This window comes from Lepidochelys olivacea, assembly GCF_965140295.1.
Source record: "Lepidochelys olivacea isolate rLepOli2 genome assembly, chromosome: 1".
In the NCBI taxonomy this organism is placed as follows: Eukaryota; Metazoa; Chordata; order Testudines; family Cheloniidae; genus Lepidochelys; species Lepidochelys olivacea.
Window position 1 is genome coordinate 212,687,195 of NC_140411.1, and position 18,074 is coordinate 212,705,268.

Consider the following 18,074-nt stretch of genomic DNA (forward strand, 5'->3'; position numbering starts at 1 on the left):
ATTTCAGGCGAAAAAGGAGGGACTTGCCAGATGCTAAATGGTATGTGGATAACATAAGCCCCCTAACTTGGGAAGAAGCTGTTGGCATTTCTTTAGTCCAAGTAGGGGGGGTAATCCACCATGCAAAAAGGCTTTTAAGGTTACAAGCGGTGGTTGAGATCATGGCCAATGAAACAGGAGAGAGCTTAAAAGCTCTAGCCAAAGAAGCAGGAGCGGTCCAACGAGTGGCCCTCCAAAACCGTCGGGCATTAGATATAATACTGGCAGCCAAAGGAAGGACCTGTGCTCTAATTGGAACAGAATGCTGTGTATACATACCTGATCATACTAATGAGGTAATAAATCGTGCTAGCCATCTGGAGCAAATTGCATACCTTCCCCCACGAAAAACCAAGTTCCTTGTGGAAATGGATAAGTAACTTATTCAATTTCTCTAGTCTGGGAAACTGGTTGTTTCAAGGAATCCTGACTATCCTATTTGGAATTCTAATAATCTTTGTGTGTTTTCAATTGATTTCTTGTTGTATCCAAAACTGCACAAGACACACCATCCATCAGGTTACCCCCAACCAGAGTGCTAATCTAATGTTGTTAAATGTCACCAGTGAAAGTAATGAAAAAGAACGATTGATGTATGGAATCCAGTAAGTCACTGGTCATGGGCGTAGCCTTGACCAAAAGGGGGGATTGTGGAAGTATAACATTGTATAAGGGGACATGCTGGATACATTGTATATGAGAGGGCATGCCAAAACATGTTACAAAGTATCTGAGGGAGCACACGTAGGGACAGTTAGCTTTTGAATGGAGAAGCAATTAAGATAGAGCCAGCACGTCTAAGAAGCAGGCATCAGAATGGAAGGTATGAAGGGCAATTAGTTAAGTTAACTGGAAGCTATTAAAGGAGATTGTTAAGGGTGGCAGGTAATTGAAGATACGTGACTGGTCTCAGGGATCTCGAAGGGTGGTGACTAAAATCTTTTTCTTCTTTTGTCTGTAACTTCTCTGTAACTTGTTCTCCAAAATACTGTATAAATTAAAAGACAAGCCCCACTCGGGGGGCTCACTTCTAAATGTATTAGCAGAGCAGCTTTGCTAATAAAACAGAGTGGTCTGATAAATTGTGAGTCTGAGTCAAACTTTGACAGTGTTAAATAGCACAGGGCCAATTATAGATCCCTGCAGGACCCCACTAGAAAATCACCCATTCCCTGTTTACAGTTACATTTTGAGACCTATCAGTTAACCAGTTTTTAATCCATTTAATGTGCTAATTTTATATTGTTCTAGTTTTTTAATCAAAATGTCATGTGGTACCAAGTCAAATGCCTTACAGAAGTCTATGTATATTACATCAACACTATTAGCTTTATCAGCCAAACTTCTAATCTCGTTAAAAAAATCAAGTTAGTTTGACAGTATCTATCTTCCAAAAACCCATGCTGATTGGCGTAAATTACATTATCCTCCCTTAGTTCTTTATTAATCTAGTCCTTTATCAGCTGCTTCATTATCTGGCCTGGTGTCAAAGTCAGACTGACAGGCCTATACTTACCCGGGTCATCCCATTTACCCTTTTTACATACTGGCACAACATTAGCTTTCTTCCAGTCTTCTGGAACTTCCCCAGAGTTCCAATTCTTATTGGCGCATTAATGGTCCAATGAGTTCCTCAGTCAGCTTTTTTTAAACTCTTGGATGCAAGTTATCTAGCCCTCCTGATTTAAAAATATCAGTTAGTAGCTGCTATTTTACATCCTCCAGAGATACTAGTGAAATTGAGTGTTATCAACATTATATGATTACATCATAACAGAAATATTTATTGAACACTTCTGCCTTTTCTGTATTATTATTGATAATTCTACCATTTCCATCTAGTAATGGACCAATACCATTGTTAGGATTCTTACTGTTCCTAATATACTTTAAAACTGCCTCCTTAAGTCTGCTGGCCACAGATTTCATCTTGTGCCCCTTTCCTTCCCTTGTCAATTTTCTATAATTCCTAGCTTCTAATTCATTACAATCAACTGTCCCTTTCTTCTATTTGCTATATATACACATTTTTATAGCTGCCTGCACTTCCCATCTTTTTAAACCAATATGGCCTTCTTCCTCAATTGCTTTTTAATACAGCTAAATGCAAAGTTATACATCTAAGAACAAGGAATGCCAGACCTATCTTCAGAAAGTAGGGGCTCTATCCTGGAAAGCCATAACTCTGAAAAAGAATTTAGGGCATCCTACTAGACAAGCAACACAACATGAGCTCCCAGGGTGATGTTGGAGAAAAGCATAAGAACTAGTATTTGGAAGCTAAACCCGGACAAATTCAAATTAGAAATTAGACTTAAATTTTTAACAGTGAAGATGATTAACCATCCAATACCAAGAACAGTGGTGGATTCTCCATCTCTTGACATCTTCAAATCAAAGCTGGATATCTTTCTGGAAGATAGACTTTTGGAAAATATGAGTGATTGGGCTCAGCACAGGGGTACTTGGTGAAATATAATGACCTATGATACACAGGAGATCAAACAAGATGATCTAATGTTTTTTTCTGGCCTTAAATGCTTTGAAGCTAAGAAATTTTCTGTGACTTATGGGGACATCCAAGGAAGGGATAGTGGACCAAATTCTGGGTCTTTTGAGCATGAGATTCCTAAGAACAAGACTTCCTAAAAATCATGCGGCTACGAAAAGCCTTTTATTCTTATTATTATTCATTCAGTTGGTCACCTAGGGCTCAAACTATGGTTCTGATCCTTCCCAAACTGATATTATCCACTTAAGATTGATCTCAGCTAGTGTCCGGTACTCACTGCCCCTTTGGGAAGCAATATTTTAAAAGCTATTGAGGATAAAGTTGGGAACTCCACCTCGGCTCAAGTTAAACTGATGCACCAAAGAGTGAAATGTGCATGTGTAGCAAAACTATGGCTCTTTTGCAAACCAGAGGATTTGCAGAACCCTGACAGCATAACTGGATGGCTCAAGAGGACATGCTATGGCCATTGAACCTGAGCAGCACTCATGTGTAGGGGTCCTACCAAATTCACAACCATGAAAAAACACATCACGGACTGTGAAATCTGGTCTCTTGTGTTCTTTTACCCTATACCAGTGGTTCTCAACCAGGAGTAAACATACCCCTGGTGGTATGCAGAGATCTTCCAGGGGTTATGTCAATTCATCTAGATATTTGCCTAGTTTTACAACAGGCTACGTATAAAGCACCAGCGAAGTCAGTACAAACTAAAATTTTATACACACACTCACTTGTTTATATTACTCTATATATTATACACTGAAATGTAACTACAATATTTACATTCCCATTGATTTATTTTATAATTATATGTAGGGCCCTACCAAATTTACAGCCAAGAAAAATATGTCATGGACCATGAAATCTGGTCTCTCCCCACACATCAAATCTCATCTTTTGTGTGCTTTTATTCTATACTATACATATTTCATAGGGGAGACCAGCATTTCTCAAATTGGGGGTCCTGACCCAAAAGGGGAGTCACAAGGTTATTTTAGGGGCATTGAGGTATTGCCACCCTTAGAATCATAGAATATCAGAGTTGGAAGGGACCTCAGGAGGTCATCTAGTCCAAACTCCTGCGCAAAGCAGGACCAATCCCCAACTAAATCATCCCAGCTAGGGCTTTGTCAAGCCTGACCTTAAAAACCTCAAAGGAAGGAGATTCCACCACCTCCCCAGGTAACGCATTCCAGTGCTTCACCACCCTTCTACTGAAAAAGTTTTTCCTAATATCCAACCTAAACCTCCCCACTGCAACTTGAGACCATTACTTCTTGTTCTGTCATCTGCTACCACTGAAAACAGTCTAGATCCATCCTCTTTGGAACCCCCTTTCAGGTAGTTGAAAGCAGCTATCAAATCCCCCCTCATTCTTCTCTTTTGCAGACTAAATAATCCCAGTTCCCTCAGCCTCTCCTCGTAAGTCATGTCTTCTAATCCCCTTACTGGACCCTTACTTCTACACTGCCTTCAGAGCTGGGCGGCTGGACAGTGGTGGCTGCTAACCGAGAGCCCACTTCTGTGGACAGCAGCACAGAAGTAAAGGTGGCAATACAATACCATGCGGCTCTGCATTCAGAGCTGGACTCCTGGCTTGCAGCTGCTGCTCTGAAGGCAGTGCCGCCACCAGCAGCAGTGCAGAAGTAAGGGTAGCAGTACCGCAACCCCCACCTACAGTAACCTTGCGACCCCCTTCCCACACACGACTTCTTTTTTGGGTCAGGACCTCTGTCTTCACGAACAAGGTCAGCTCCCAGACTGCTGCATTGGGCAGCACAGCATGGGGAGGAGGTGACCAGCCCTCTGTGGAGAAAGAATTGGTTCGGGACTATTTAGAAAAGCTGGATGAGCACAAGTCCATGGGGCTGGATGCACTGCATCCGAGAGTGCTAAAGGAGTTGGTGGATGTGATTGCAGAGCCATTGGCCATTATTTTTGAAAACTCATGGCGATTGGGGGAAGTCCCGGACAACTGGAAAAAGGCTAATGTCGTCCCCATCTTTAAAAAAGGGAAGGAGGAGGATCCAGGGATCTACAGGCCAGTCAGCCTCACCTCAGTCCCTGGAAAAATCATGGAGCAGGTCCTCAAGGAATCAATTCTGAAGCACTTAGAGGAAAGTATTCAGGAACAATCAGCACGGATTCACCAAGGGAAAGTCATGCCTGACTAATCTAATTGCCTTCTATGACAAGATAACTGGCTCTGTTGATGAGGGGAAAGGGGTGGACATGTTATTCCTTGACTTTAGCAAAGCTTTTGATACGGTCTCCCACAGTATTCTTGCCAGCAAGTTAAAGAAGTATGGGCTGGATGAATGCACTATAAGATTAATAGAAAGCTAGACCTAGTTCGTCAGGCTCAACGGGTAGTGATCAATGGCACCATGTCTAGTTGTCAGCTGGTATGAAGCGGAGTACCCCAAGGGTCGGTCCTGGGGCCGGTTTTCATAGAATCATAGAATATCAGGGTTGGAAGGGACCCCTGAAGGTCATCTAGTCCAACCCCCTGCTTGAAGCAGGACCAATTCCCAGTTAAATCATCCCAGCCAGGGCTTTGTCAAGCCTGACCTTAAAAACCTCTAAGGAAGGAGATTCTACCACCTCCCTAGGTAACGCATTCCAGTGTTTCACCACCCTCTTAGTGAAAAAGTTTTTCCTAATATCCAATTTAAACCTCCCCCACTGCAACTTGAGACCATTACTCCTTGTTCTGTCATCTGCTACCATTGAGAACAGTCTAGAGCCATCCTCTTTGGAACCCCCTTTCAGGTAGTTGAAAGCAGCTATCAAATCCCCCCTCATTCTTCTCTTCTGCAGGCTAAACAATCCCAGCTCCCTCAGCCTCTCCTCATAAGTCATGAGTTCTAGACCCCTAATCATTTTTGTTGCCCTTCGCTGGACTCTCTCCAATTTATCCACATCCTTCTTGTAGTGTGGGGCCCAAAACTGGACACAGTACTCCAGATGAGGCCTCACCAATGTCGAATAGAGGGGAACGATCACGTCCCTCGATCTGCTCGCTATGCCCCTACTTATACATCCCAAAATGCCATTGGCCTTCTTGGCAACAAGGGCACACTGCTGACTCATATCCAGCTTCTCGTCCACTGTCACCCCTAGGTCCTTTTCCGCAGAACTGCTGCCTAGCCATTCGGTCCCTAGTCTGTAGCGGTGCATTGGATTCTTCCATCCTAAGTGCAGGACCCTGCACTTATCCTTATTGAACCTCATCAGATTTCTTTTGGCCCAATCCTCCAATTTGTCTAGGTCCTTCTGTATCCTATCCCTCCCCTCCAGCGTATCTACCACTCCTCCCAGTTTAGTATCATCCGCAAATTTGCTGAGAGTGCAATCCACACCATCCTCCAGATCATTTATGAAGATATTGAACAAAACCGGCCCCAGGACTGACCCTTGGGGCACTCCACTTGATACCGGCTGCCAACTAGACATGGAGCCATTGATCACTACCCGTTGAGCCCGACAATCTAGCCAGCTTTCTACCCACCTTATAGTGCATTCATCCAGCCCATACTTCCTTAACTTGCTGACAAGAATACTGCTAAAGTCAAGAAACAATACATCCACTGCTTTCCCTTCATCCACAGAACCAGTAATCTCATCATAAAAGGCGATTAGATTAGTCAGGCATGACCTTCCCTTGGTGAATCCATGCTTGCTGTTCCTGATCACTTTCCTCTCATGCAAGTGCATCAGGATTGATTCTTTGAGGACCTGCTCCATGATTTTTCCAGGGACTGAGGTGAGGCTGACTGGCCTGTAGTTCCCAGGATCCTCCTTCTTCCCTTTTTTAAAGATTGGCACTACATTAGCCTTTTTCCAGTCATCCGGGACTTCCCCGGTTCGCCACGAGTTTTCAAAGATAATGGCCAATGGCTCTGCAATCACAGCCGCCAATTCCTTCAGCACTCTCGGATGCAACTTGTCCGGCCCCATGGACTTGTGCACGTCCAGCTTTTCTAAATAGTCCCTAACCACCTCTATCTCCACAGAGGGCTGGCCATCTCTTCCCCATTTTGTGATGCCCAGCGCAGCAGTCTGGGAGCTGACCTTGTTAGTGAAGACAGAGGCAAAAAAAGCATTGAGTACATTAGCTTTTTCCACATCCTCTGTCACTAGGTTGCCTCCCTCATTCAGTAAGGGGCCCACACTTTCCTTGGCTTTCTTCTTGTTGCCAACATACCTGAAGAAACCCTTCTTGTTACTCTTGACATCTCTTGCTAGCTGCAGCTCCAGGTGCGATTTGGCCCTCCTGATATCATTCCTACATGCCCGAGCAATATTTTTATACTCTTCCCTGGTCATATGTCCAACCTTCCACTTCTTGTAAGCTTCTTTTTTATGTTTAAGATCCGCTAGGATTTCACCATTAAGACAAGCTGGTCGCCTGCCATATTTACTATTCTTTCGACTCATGGGGATGGTTTGTCCCTGTAACCTCAACAGGGATTCCTTGAAATACAGCCAGCTCTCCTGGACTCCTTTCCCCTTCAAGTTAGTCCCGCAGGGGATCCTGGCCATCTGTTCCCTGAGGGAGTCGAAGTCTGCTTTCCTGAAGTCCAGGGTCCATTTTGTTCAATATCTTCATTAATGATCTGGAAGATGCTGTGGACTGCACCCTCAGCAAGTTTGCAGATGACACTAAACTGGGAGGAGTGGTAGATATGCTGGAGGGTAGGGATAGGATACAAAGGGAGCTAGACTAATTAGAGGATTGGGCAAAAAGAAATCTGATGAGGTTCAACAAGGACAAGTGCAGAGTCCTGCATTTAGGATGGAAGAATCCCATGCACTGCTACAGACTAGAGACCGAATGGCTAGGCAGCAGTTCTGCGGAAAAGGACCTAGGGGTTACAGTGGACGAGAAGCTGGATATGAGTCAACAGTGTGCCCTTGTTGCCAAGAAGCCTAACGGCATTTTGGGCTGTATAAGTAGGGGCATGCCACCAGATCGAGTGACGTGATCGTTCCCCTCTATTCGACATTGGTGAGGCCTCATCTGGAGTAGTGTGTCCAGTTTTGGGACCCACACTACAAGAAGGATGTGGAAAAATTGGAAAGCGTCCAGCAGAGGGCAACAAAAATGATTAGAGGACTGGAACACATGACTTATGAGGCGAGGCTGAGGGAACTGGGATTGTTTCGTCTGCAGAAGAGAAGAATGAGGGGGGATTTGATAGCTGTTTTCAACTACCTGAAAGGGGGTTCCAAAGAGGATGGATCTAGACTGTTTTCAGTGGTAGCAGATGACAGAACAAGGAGTAATGGTCTCAAGTTGCAGTGGGGGAGGTTTAGGTTGGATATTAGGAAAAACTTTTTCAGTAGAAGGGTGGTGAAGCACTGGAATGCGTTACCTAGGGAGGTGGTGGAATCTCCTTCCTTTGAGGTTTTTAAGGTCAGGCTTGACAAAGCCCTAGCTGGGATGATTTAGTTGGGGATTGGTCCTGCTTTGAGCAGGGGTTTGGACTAGATGACCTCCTGAGGTCCCTTCCAACCCTGATATTCTATGATTCTATTATTTTAATTACACCATGAAATTTCATATTTAAACAGTTGAAACAATGAAATTTATTATTTTTAAAACCTGTGACTGTGAAATTGACCAAAATGGACCATGAATTTAATAGGGCCCTACCCATGTGCTTCAAATTTGAGTTCTAACACTCGCAGCTTTCAGAGAATGAGTGTCGTATGCATTATTTGCATTCTGCAGGGGCAATTTCTGGAAGTTTTGCCCAGAGGCCAAAGCTTCTGGTTTAAAAGCTGGCATTTCAAAGTGCTCTGAACTCCCCATGCAGATTCTGATTTTATTTTAGAAATATTGTCAAGGAAATTAGCCTTAACTAAAGAGAAAATGAAAGATGTTAGTAAGCAGCAGCATTAGGGTAGTGTAATCATGCTACTTGCTCCTCACCCTATTTCCTGAACAACGGGATTGAATGTGATAAAAAATGCCAACCACTGAGTCATTTGGTCAAGGGGTTCATGATACACAGCTTCTCCCCTCCCCCCCACCCCAACATGTGCAGTTTATAACATTTTCAGATTCTTACAATTATTATGAGTATAGAGCTAGGGAAAATCTAAGGCACAAATCTTCATGAAATTTATAGTATGGACTGCTAGAATCCAAGAACAATGAGTTCAAATCCTCCACTCAAGCGATTTTTGCTCTGAACATTAACCCTCTCTCTGAGTGAATGGGACAGGTACATAGTGCTGAGACTAAAGTAGGAGCTGAGAATGAGCATGCTCAGTGCATGGTACAGGCCCACAAGGGCTGATACTGCTTGCCCTTGAGTATTATCTGCTTTAGTTCAAACAGGAATTATTTTGGGCAAGTTGTATGGCCTGTCTTCTACTGGACATCAGACTAGATGATCACAGGGGTCCCTTCTGGCTGAGAATTGATGAAAGTACACATGCACTTCTCAAATCACACCAACAGCTCTGCCAATCTGCTCCAACTAATCTCTCCACCATTCAGTATGAGTATACCAAACAGTGGACACATATGCAATGCATGCAGATAAATGGAGCAGTGCAGTGGAGCACAACACAAACAATGACACATTCTTATAGTCCTTCCTCATGTCATCTTCTTATGGTACCACCCTTACCGAATCACTCTCAGATCCAAGGGGACAGAGATAAGATTGTGTTGTTAAGGTGGAATGTATCTTACCTCTTTTCCTGGTTTTCAGCAGATTAAATTTAGCCAGCCATTTAAATTAATAAATAATAGCAAGCATGAGGCATGATCGGGCCACTTTACCTCTGTTTATGAAGTTTTCGGGCTGTTAATAAGCTGTAAACTTGACACAGGAATTACTGAACAAAGTGTTATGGTCTGTGTTATGCAGGACAGACTAAACTATCACAATGATCCCTTGTGGACTTAATACCTCTGAATAAAATACAAGGAACTATAGTTACCGGTCTGTATCCCAGTTGGGACCTCAGGCTTTGTTCAATAATGAGGGTTGCGAAGCATACAAATGTTAATAGTAAGTCACTGTATGAGGTTAGTCTAAACTCATGGGCTCCTAGCTTGTGACTCAGCGTACCTTCTACTGATCTGCAGGATCTTTTGTGGGAGTAACAGCTCATGTCAGAAGTTTACACAGTGTGCTGGAAATCTATAGTGGCATGCCAGCTGCAGCATTAGATTCCCTAAAGCCAAAAACAAAAAGTCTAATAATTATTTCTATGCCAAATGATAGACCTTCAGCATGACACCATGCACTAGCGCTCACCAAGAACACTGCAGCAACGTGTCTTATACTTCATGCAAAATTCAGCTTTTCATAGGAAACATGTTGCAATCTTAATTGTGGAGCAGCTATTGCTGCCCTATAATACAAATACAATCCCATATTGTTGCTCCCTGTGCATGTGTTTCAGCATCCTTTTTTCAACACTATACTCCAACAGTGAAAAAGAAGAGATTTCTCACTGGGAAAAGTAGGTTCAGGGTAGATCTCCTATTAACGTTCAAGGCAAAAAAACAATGCAAAGAAATGTAGCTACTTTGCAGTGCCCTTAATCTCTCTACTTCCAGATATCCCAGCAGGCCCACTGATTCTCTTACAGGCTGTCTTTCAGTTTCTCATATCCTTAAGAAATCCTTGTTTGTAGGTCTTTAGTTATTTGCTCTTCATAATCTACCTCATAGATGTATAGATTCCAATGCCAGAAGTGACCATTGTGATCTAGTCTAACATATATCACAAGCCATAGAACTTCCCTAAAATAATTCCTAGAGCATATTTTTAGAAAAATATGCAATCTTCATTTAAAAATGGTAAGTGATGGAGAATCCACCATTGCCCTTGGAAATTTTTCCAATAGTTAATTACCCACACCTTTAAAAATGTATACCTTATTTCCTGTCTGAATTTGTCTAGCTTCAGCTTCCAGCCATTGGGTCATGGTATACCTGTCTATGTTAGACTGAAGAGCCCATTATTAAAGATTTGTTCTACATGTAGGTACTTACAGACTGTAATCAAGTCACCACTTAATCTTCTCTTTGGTAAGCTAAATAGTTACTCAAGAAGCTCAATCACTATAAGGCAGGTTTTCTAATCCTTTAATCATTCTCATGGCTCCTTTCTGAATCCTCTCCAATGTATCACAATCATTCTTGAATTGTGGACACCAGAAATGGACCCACTATTCCAGCAGCAGTCACGTCCACGTAAAATAACCTCTCAGTTCCCATTTGAGATTCCATTTGTGCATCCCAGGATCACATTAATTCTTCTGCTTTCTGTCTTACATATTGTCTGCTGTAGTTTGTGCTCCTTTCCATTGGCTTCACTGAAGTTGGATTTCCATTGTCTGAAAGACACTTGCTTGGCTTGAGGAACCTCAGACTTTGCCACTTAGCTATACAGCACTTTTTTGGTCTTCCTCCTTTCTTTTTTTGGCTGGCTGGACTTTACATCTATTTTGGCACCTATCTGGCTCCCATCAGCATAAGATCTGCCTGCTTGCGGTGTTTACCTGTCTTCAGTGTTAAACCGTCAGTTTAGTGCTAAGGTTAGAGGGTCCTTTGAAGGGAACCTGTTCTTGAATTACATAACACACTACACTGTTAGGAAGTAGCTTTCCAGGTTTATCAGGGCATGAGGGCATCATTATTAATAATAAATAATAATAATAATAAAAAACCCTCCTGAAACTGAAATACAAAAATGCATCTAATGCACTATTGAGGTTGAAAATTTAAATACCCCAGAGTCCAGAAAGGAAATGTGAAACATTATCAGAGCACGCTGAAGTTCAGCCTCACTGAACCTATGCAGTATTTTTAAGCATAAGCCAGACTGTGAAGTGAGCCCGTAATATACCTTGGGCAAACTCCACAGCAAGTGGTTTCAATCAGGTTAGGCAGATGCAAAGAAGTGTATTTGGCCCACTAAGTGCAATGTGGCATGTGTATACTGCTCAGACCTTTAACATTTAGCATTTCCTATCTTTCAAAGTACTACACTTAGGAGGGAAAAATCAAATGCACAAATACAAAATGGGGAATAACTAGTCAGGTGAAGTACTGCAGAAAAGGATGTGGGGGTTATAGCGGATCACAAATTGAATGAGAGTCAACAACGTGATACTGCTGGAAAAAGGCAAATGTCATTCTGGAGTGTATTAACAGGACTGTTGTATGTAAGATGCTAGAGGTAATCATCACCTCTACTTAGCACTCAGCTAACATATTGTGTCCAGTTTTGGGCACCCCACTTTAAGAAAAATGGGGACAAACGAGAGAGTTCAGAGGAGAGCAACAAAAATGGTAAAATATATAGAAAATCTGACCTATGAGGAAAGGTTAAAAACTGGGTATGTTTAGTCTTGAGAAAAGACTACTTGGGGGAGGTAGGGGGCCTTGAAAATAGTCTACAAATATGTTAAGGGCTGATATAAAGAACGAGTGTGATCAATTGTTCTCTATGTCCACTGAAGGTAGGACAAGAAGTAATGGTCTTAATCTGTGGCAAGAGAGATTTAGGTTAGATATTAGTAAAAAAAACTTTCTAATTACAAGGATAGTTAAGCACTGGAATAGGCTTCCAGTGGATGTCGTGGAATCCCCATCATTGGAGGTTTTTAAGTACAGGATGGACAAAAACATGCTCTAGGTAGATTTGGTCCTCCTCAACACAGGGGACTGGGCTGGATAACCTCTGAGGTCCCTTCCAGCCCTACACTTCAAAGATTCTGTCCATCAGATGCCCTTAACACTGCATTAACTGAGAGATTTTATACTGAATATAAAATAATACGTGATGTTCTGTCACTCCCAATTCATGCAGTCAGTTTCATCTTAACAGAAAAAAAAAATCCTGTGTCCAGTGTGCAAGTCTCTGAGGGGCTGCTCCTGGTGCACAGGAGCAGGAACACACAATTGTTACACTCCCCAGCTGCTCACAACCATGCTGGTGCACAGGGGCAGAACAACTCATTCCCACAGTGGCTCACACTCAGTCCTTAGGTACACAGAAACAGGAGTGCGTGATTCTCCCATGTTGCTCAATCAGGCTCCAGTTCACAGCAGCAGATGCACACACGTCTTACATTTGGTCACATGGACAAGAGCACATGGTTACCACATGCCTACAGCTGCCCATACTCAGGTACCAGTGCATAAGGGCAAGAACACCCAATTCACTCCCCTTCCAGATGTCCATTTCCATGCTGGGTTCACCAGAGCAGGAACCTATGATTCTCTCACGTACACCTACTTCCCCCCACACCTCAACGGTAGGTCATACTCCTTCCTCTGGCTGCAGGTTGAGTATGATTCACAAACTCTGGTGGCTACATAATTCTCACACCCACTAGCAGATGTGTTTATCCTTCCATTCCCATACTCATTCATACTAATACCTTCTGTAGGGGGGACAATACTGCATAATTCTCATAGTCCATAGTCACTGAAAGAAAAGGAGTACTTGTGGCACCTTAGAGACTAACCAATTTATTTGAGCATAAGCTTTCGTGAGCTACAGCTCACTTCATCGGATGCATAAAGTGGAAAGTACAGTGAGGAGATTTTATATATACACACAGACCATGAAAAAATATACATTGTAAGGAGAGTGAAAAGGAGTACTTGTGGCACCTTAGAGACTAACTAATGTATATTTTTTCATGGTCTGTGTGTATATATAAAATCTCCTCACTATACTTTCCACTTTATGCATCCGATGAAGTGAGCTGTAGCTCAGGAAAGCTTATGCTCAAATAAATTGGTTAGTCTCTAAGGTGCCACAAGTACTCCTTTTCTTTTTGCGAATACAGACTAACACGGCTGCTACTCTGAAACCTGTCATAGTCACTGATTCACTTCTGGAGCAGCAGTATATGAATATCACTCTCCCATGGCTATTTACCCCCACACTCCATCCACAGGAACACAGAGTTCTCATCACCCCATAGCCATTTCACTCCCTCTCTGGGGAGTAGGGCAAGAGCATGTGCTTCTCCTCCTAGCAAGCCATTCATGCACAGGGGAAGGAGCACACAATTCTCACACTCATACAGCCTCTGGCTGACACCCAGCACATCATTCTCACCTCTCTAGCAGCTGCTCATACTCAGACCCAATAGAGGGCCAGAATGATTTCACAGCCCCTTATGCCTAGTACACAGAAAAGGAGTACATAATTCACAAAAATTAATGGACTTTGAATGCATATGATTCAATATCCTGACAAGGCCGAAGGTGGTCTGCTACAGAACACCGAATCAAACCAAACAGGATGAGTTACTCCTTAAACATCTATCTGATGTACAGAAAGACAAACTGTGTTGACACAGGGAACTTCAATTTGCAAGACACTAGCTAGAGGATTCATATAGTCCATAGAAATTATTAGTTTCTAAAAATTATAGATGATAATTTTCTAACAAAAAAGTTATTACACCCAACATGAGGTAACATTTTGGATCTCATTATGATGGATAAAGATGAAAATAATTGGACTGGAAGTTGGCAGTTGCCTAGGGACCAGTAATCGTTACCTGATTACATTCAATACGGGCAAAGAGAGTACTGGTCCCAACCAGTAATATGTAACTTGGTGCTTCAAAAGGGCTAATTTCCCAAAGCTGAGGAAAACTATGAGTGAAACTGATTAGGAGGAAATATTCAGACAGAAAAATGTGAGTGAAAATTGGAAGTTCTTTAAGAATTTATTTGATGGCCAAAAAGCCACAATTTCACAATCACAAAAAGGATAACTTTGGGTAAAAGCTCATCCTGGTTCAGTGAAGTGAAGACAGCAATTAGAAATAATATAGATGTAAAAAATGGAAAAGGGGAGAATATATAGCAATTTATATAAATTAGAAGTTATGAAATGTAGACAATTGATAAGGGAAGCTAAGAACATCAAGGAAAAGTCCATGGCTGACAGAGCTAAAGACAACAAGGCGGCAATTTTAAAGTATATGAGAAACAAAATAAATCCAAGTAATGGCACGGGTCCATTACTAGATAGAGATGACAAAATTGTTAATGATGCAGGAAAGGATAAATGTTCAATAAATATTCCTGTTCTGTATTTGGAAAGAAACTGGATGATGTAACGATGATAATTAAATACTTTCCAATCCATTAGTAACTAAGGAGGATGTTAAAAATAATCTAAAAGGGATAAATATTTTTAGATCAGCAGACCTGGATAACTTGCACATAAGAATCCTAAAAGGGTTGGCTGAGATTTCTGCCTTATTAAGGTTAATTTTTAATAACTCTCAGAATACCAGGGAAATTCTAGAAGATTAGAGTGCCAATGTCATGCCAATATTCAAGAAGGGGAAGTGGGATGTGTGACAGTCTGTACCCTTATGTCCACCCCTTTTACAAGACTATGATAAATTTTGCACAAAGCATGCCTGGTGAGGTATCAATTGAAGACTCATAATTTGCTGATCATTGTTGTCCAGGCAAAATGTGTGTGGCAACATTTTATAAGATTCTACGGTACAGGCAGTCCTTGACTTTATGATGTTTGAGTTACGATGAACGGCACTTATGATGTTTATAAATTATCATTATGTTTCAAATTTAAGACATCGGTTTCACCTTTATGACTCTTGATATGACATTGTTCTTATGGGAAATTTGCATTATGACATTTTAAATTTAAGACGAGATTTTCAGGAACCAACTGAGTCGTAAGTCTGACTGCCTGTATAATGTTAAGACATTCCAAATCTGGGGAAGCAGGTACAAACCAGATCCTCAGAGACAAAAGGTAAAACTGATGCCTCAGTCAGGAATCAATGAAATCAAATGGACTATCACCTGGTTGAGTGGCCATTCTTTGGCAGGAAAAAGGGTGTAAGCAAGAAATTAACATCTTGGCAAAGGAACAGCTGGAGGTTCCAATCCCCAGACTTCCTATCTCCTGAATCCCAGCTAGAGATGATTCTCAAGGAATAGGAAAAGATACCAGAATGGGGAACAAATGCTCCCTTTCTTTCTACCCACGGCAGCTGCAACACCTGAGGAACAAAGAAACTGCTTTGGACTGAGGAAGGATCCTGTCTGAAAGGAAGTCAGCCAGTAAGACTGCTGAAGCATGTGGTGAGAGACTTGCTTTCAATTCACTTAGCTTGTTAAGTTGGGTATTAGTTGCATTTTACCTTTTATTTCTTTGTAACCCCAGTTCTGACTTTGCCTCATTTGCCTATGCCTCATTATCTGTAATCACAAAATCTTTCTGTAGTTAATGAACTTGTTTTATTGTCTTATCTAAATCAGTGTGCTTGGATTCAAGTGTTTGGGAAACTCCATTTGAGATGACAGAATTTGTGCATATCATTTCCTATTAATAAATGACAGACTTTATATGAGCTTGAATTGTCTAGGAGAGGACTGGGCAGTAAGAGACACACATTTCTGGGGGAAGTCTGGGACTGGGAATTTGCGAGTGAGGCCTCAAAGTGTATTAATGAGTGGCTGGCCATAACACTCATACAGTATAACTGGAAGTAATTTACATGCTGGAGGCTGTGTGTGAGCAGACCAGGAATGGTTGCTCTCACAGCAGTGTAAAGGGCATCCCAGGTTGGAGAATTGAGGGGACACAGCTGTTCAACAGTCCAGACTGTACCCTGGGTAATGGCATAGGATTGACCCAAATAACTACAGAATGGTTAGCCTGACAACAATCCCAAGAAAAATGATGGAAAAACTAAAAATAGGATTCTATTAATAAAGAATTAAAGGTTGGAAACATCATGAATGCCAGTCAAGATGATTTTCATGGAAAACAGGTCTTTTGTCATGCAAATCTGATTTCATTCTTTGTTGCGATTAAAAATGTGATTCATAAAGGTAACTGCATATATGTATCATATATGTATTTGTAAGGTGTTTGACTTAGTACAGCACAAGAACATTCTGATTAAAAATAAATCACTATATATCATCACTAAAGCACGTTAAACTGGTTGACAGATCTCAAAAAGTAGTTGGCAGTGGGAAATTATCACTGAAGGGAAGCGTTTCTAGTGGGGTTCCACAGGGATTGCTACTAGGCCAGATTTTCAGCAGTGATCTGGAAATATAAAAATCACTGTTTGCACAATTTGTTGATGACACAAAGATTTGCAGAACGAGGACAGCGCAGTTTGACAGAGGAATCTGAATTGCTTGGTAAGCTGGGCCCATTCAAACAAAATGTGTTTTAATACACCCAAATGCAAAATTACACATCTAGGAACAAGGAATGATTGCTCACACCTACAGCCTGTATCCTGGAAAGCAGGGGCACTGGAAGGGATTTAGGTGTCATAATAGACAAGGAACTCCCAGTGATGCAAAAAGGACCAATATGATCCTTGGATATATAAACAGGGGAGTACTAAGCAGAAGTAAGGAGGTGATTTTACCCCTGTACATGTATTAGTCAGACTGATATCAGAATACTGCATCCAGTTTTGGAGTCCAGTTTTGGAGAGACTGGACAGGGCATAGAGAAGAGCCACAAAAATGATTTCAGGGTTGTGGAGAATGCTTTATAGTAACAGGTCTAAAGAGCACCATCTGTTTGTCTTCCAGACAGAAGATTGAGAAGTGTCTTGATTTCAGTGTCAAAGTATCTTCATGGGGAGAAAATACTGGATACTAAAGGGGGTCTTTAATCTAGCAGAGAAAGGCATAACAAGAACCGCAGGCTAGAGCCTGAAGCTAGACTAATTTAAGTTAGAAATTAGGCACAATTTTTAACAGTGAGGGTAACTAGTGGAACAAACTACCACGGGAAGTGGTGGATTCTCTACCTCTTTAAATCAAGCATAGATGCCTCTCTGGAAGATAGGTTTTAGCCAAACATAAAAGTGATTGAACTCCACAGAGGGGTAACTGGGTAAAATTTAATGGTCTGCAATATACAGATCAGACTAGATGATCTAATGGTTCCTTCCAACCTAAAATTTGATAGTACAATCCCACAGCAATTTGCAGCAATGCATGCATAGGAGCATAAGGACATAATGCTCACAACTCCAGCCCACTCATGCCCAGCACACAGAGGGAGGGGTATGTTCCTCTCTGTCAGAACTGTTCAAACTCAGAGGCAGAGATGCACATTTATACAGCTGCTCACATAGATGTGCTGGTGCACACATGAAGGAACACACAATTCTCGCCCGCTTATCTTGTGCATAGAGCCAGAAAGATGCTCATGCTCACACCAGCACCTCCATGCCCCAGTAAGCCTTTTATACCAATTTCTTTCTATACATAGTTGTAAAACACCCACCCTCCCCCAGTAGTTTATACAGGATCTTGGGGTTTGGGGGTTTAATCTCAATAAATAATTTTTCCCCTGCTTCCTTGTTCTCTTTCTTCTGAGCCAGCCTTCATGATCCAATTAAAAGCCAGACAGATAGTTACATGATAATCCAGAAACCATATGGACCAAAAAAAGGGGACATTGAAAAAAAAACTCAAAGACAAAAAGAGAAAGGGAGG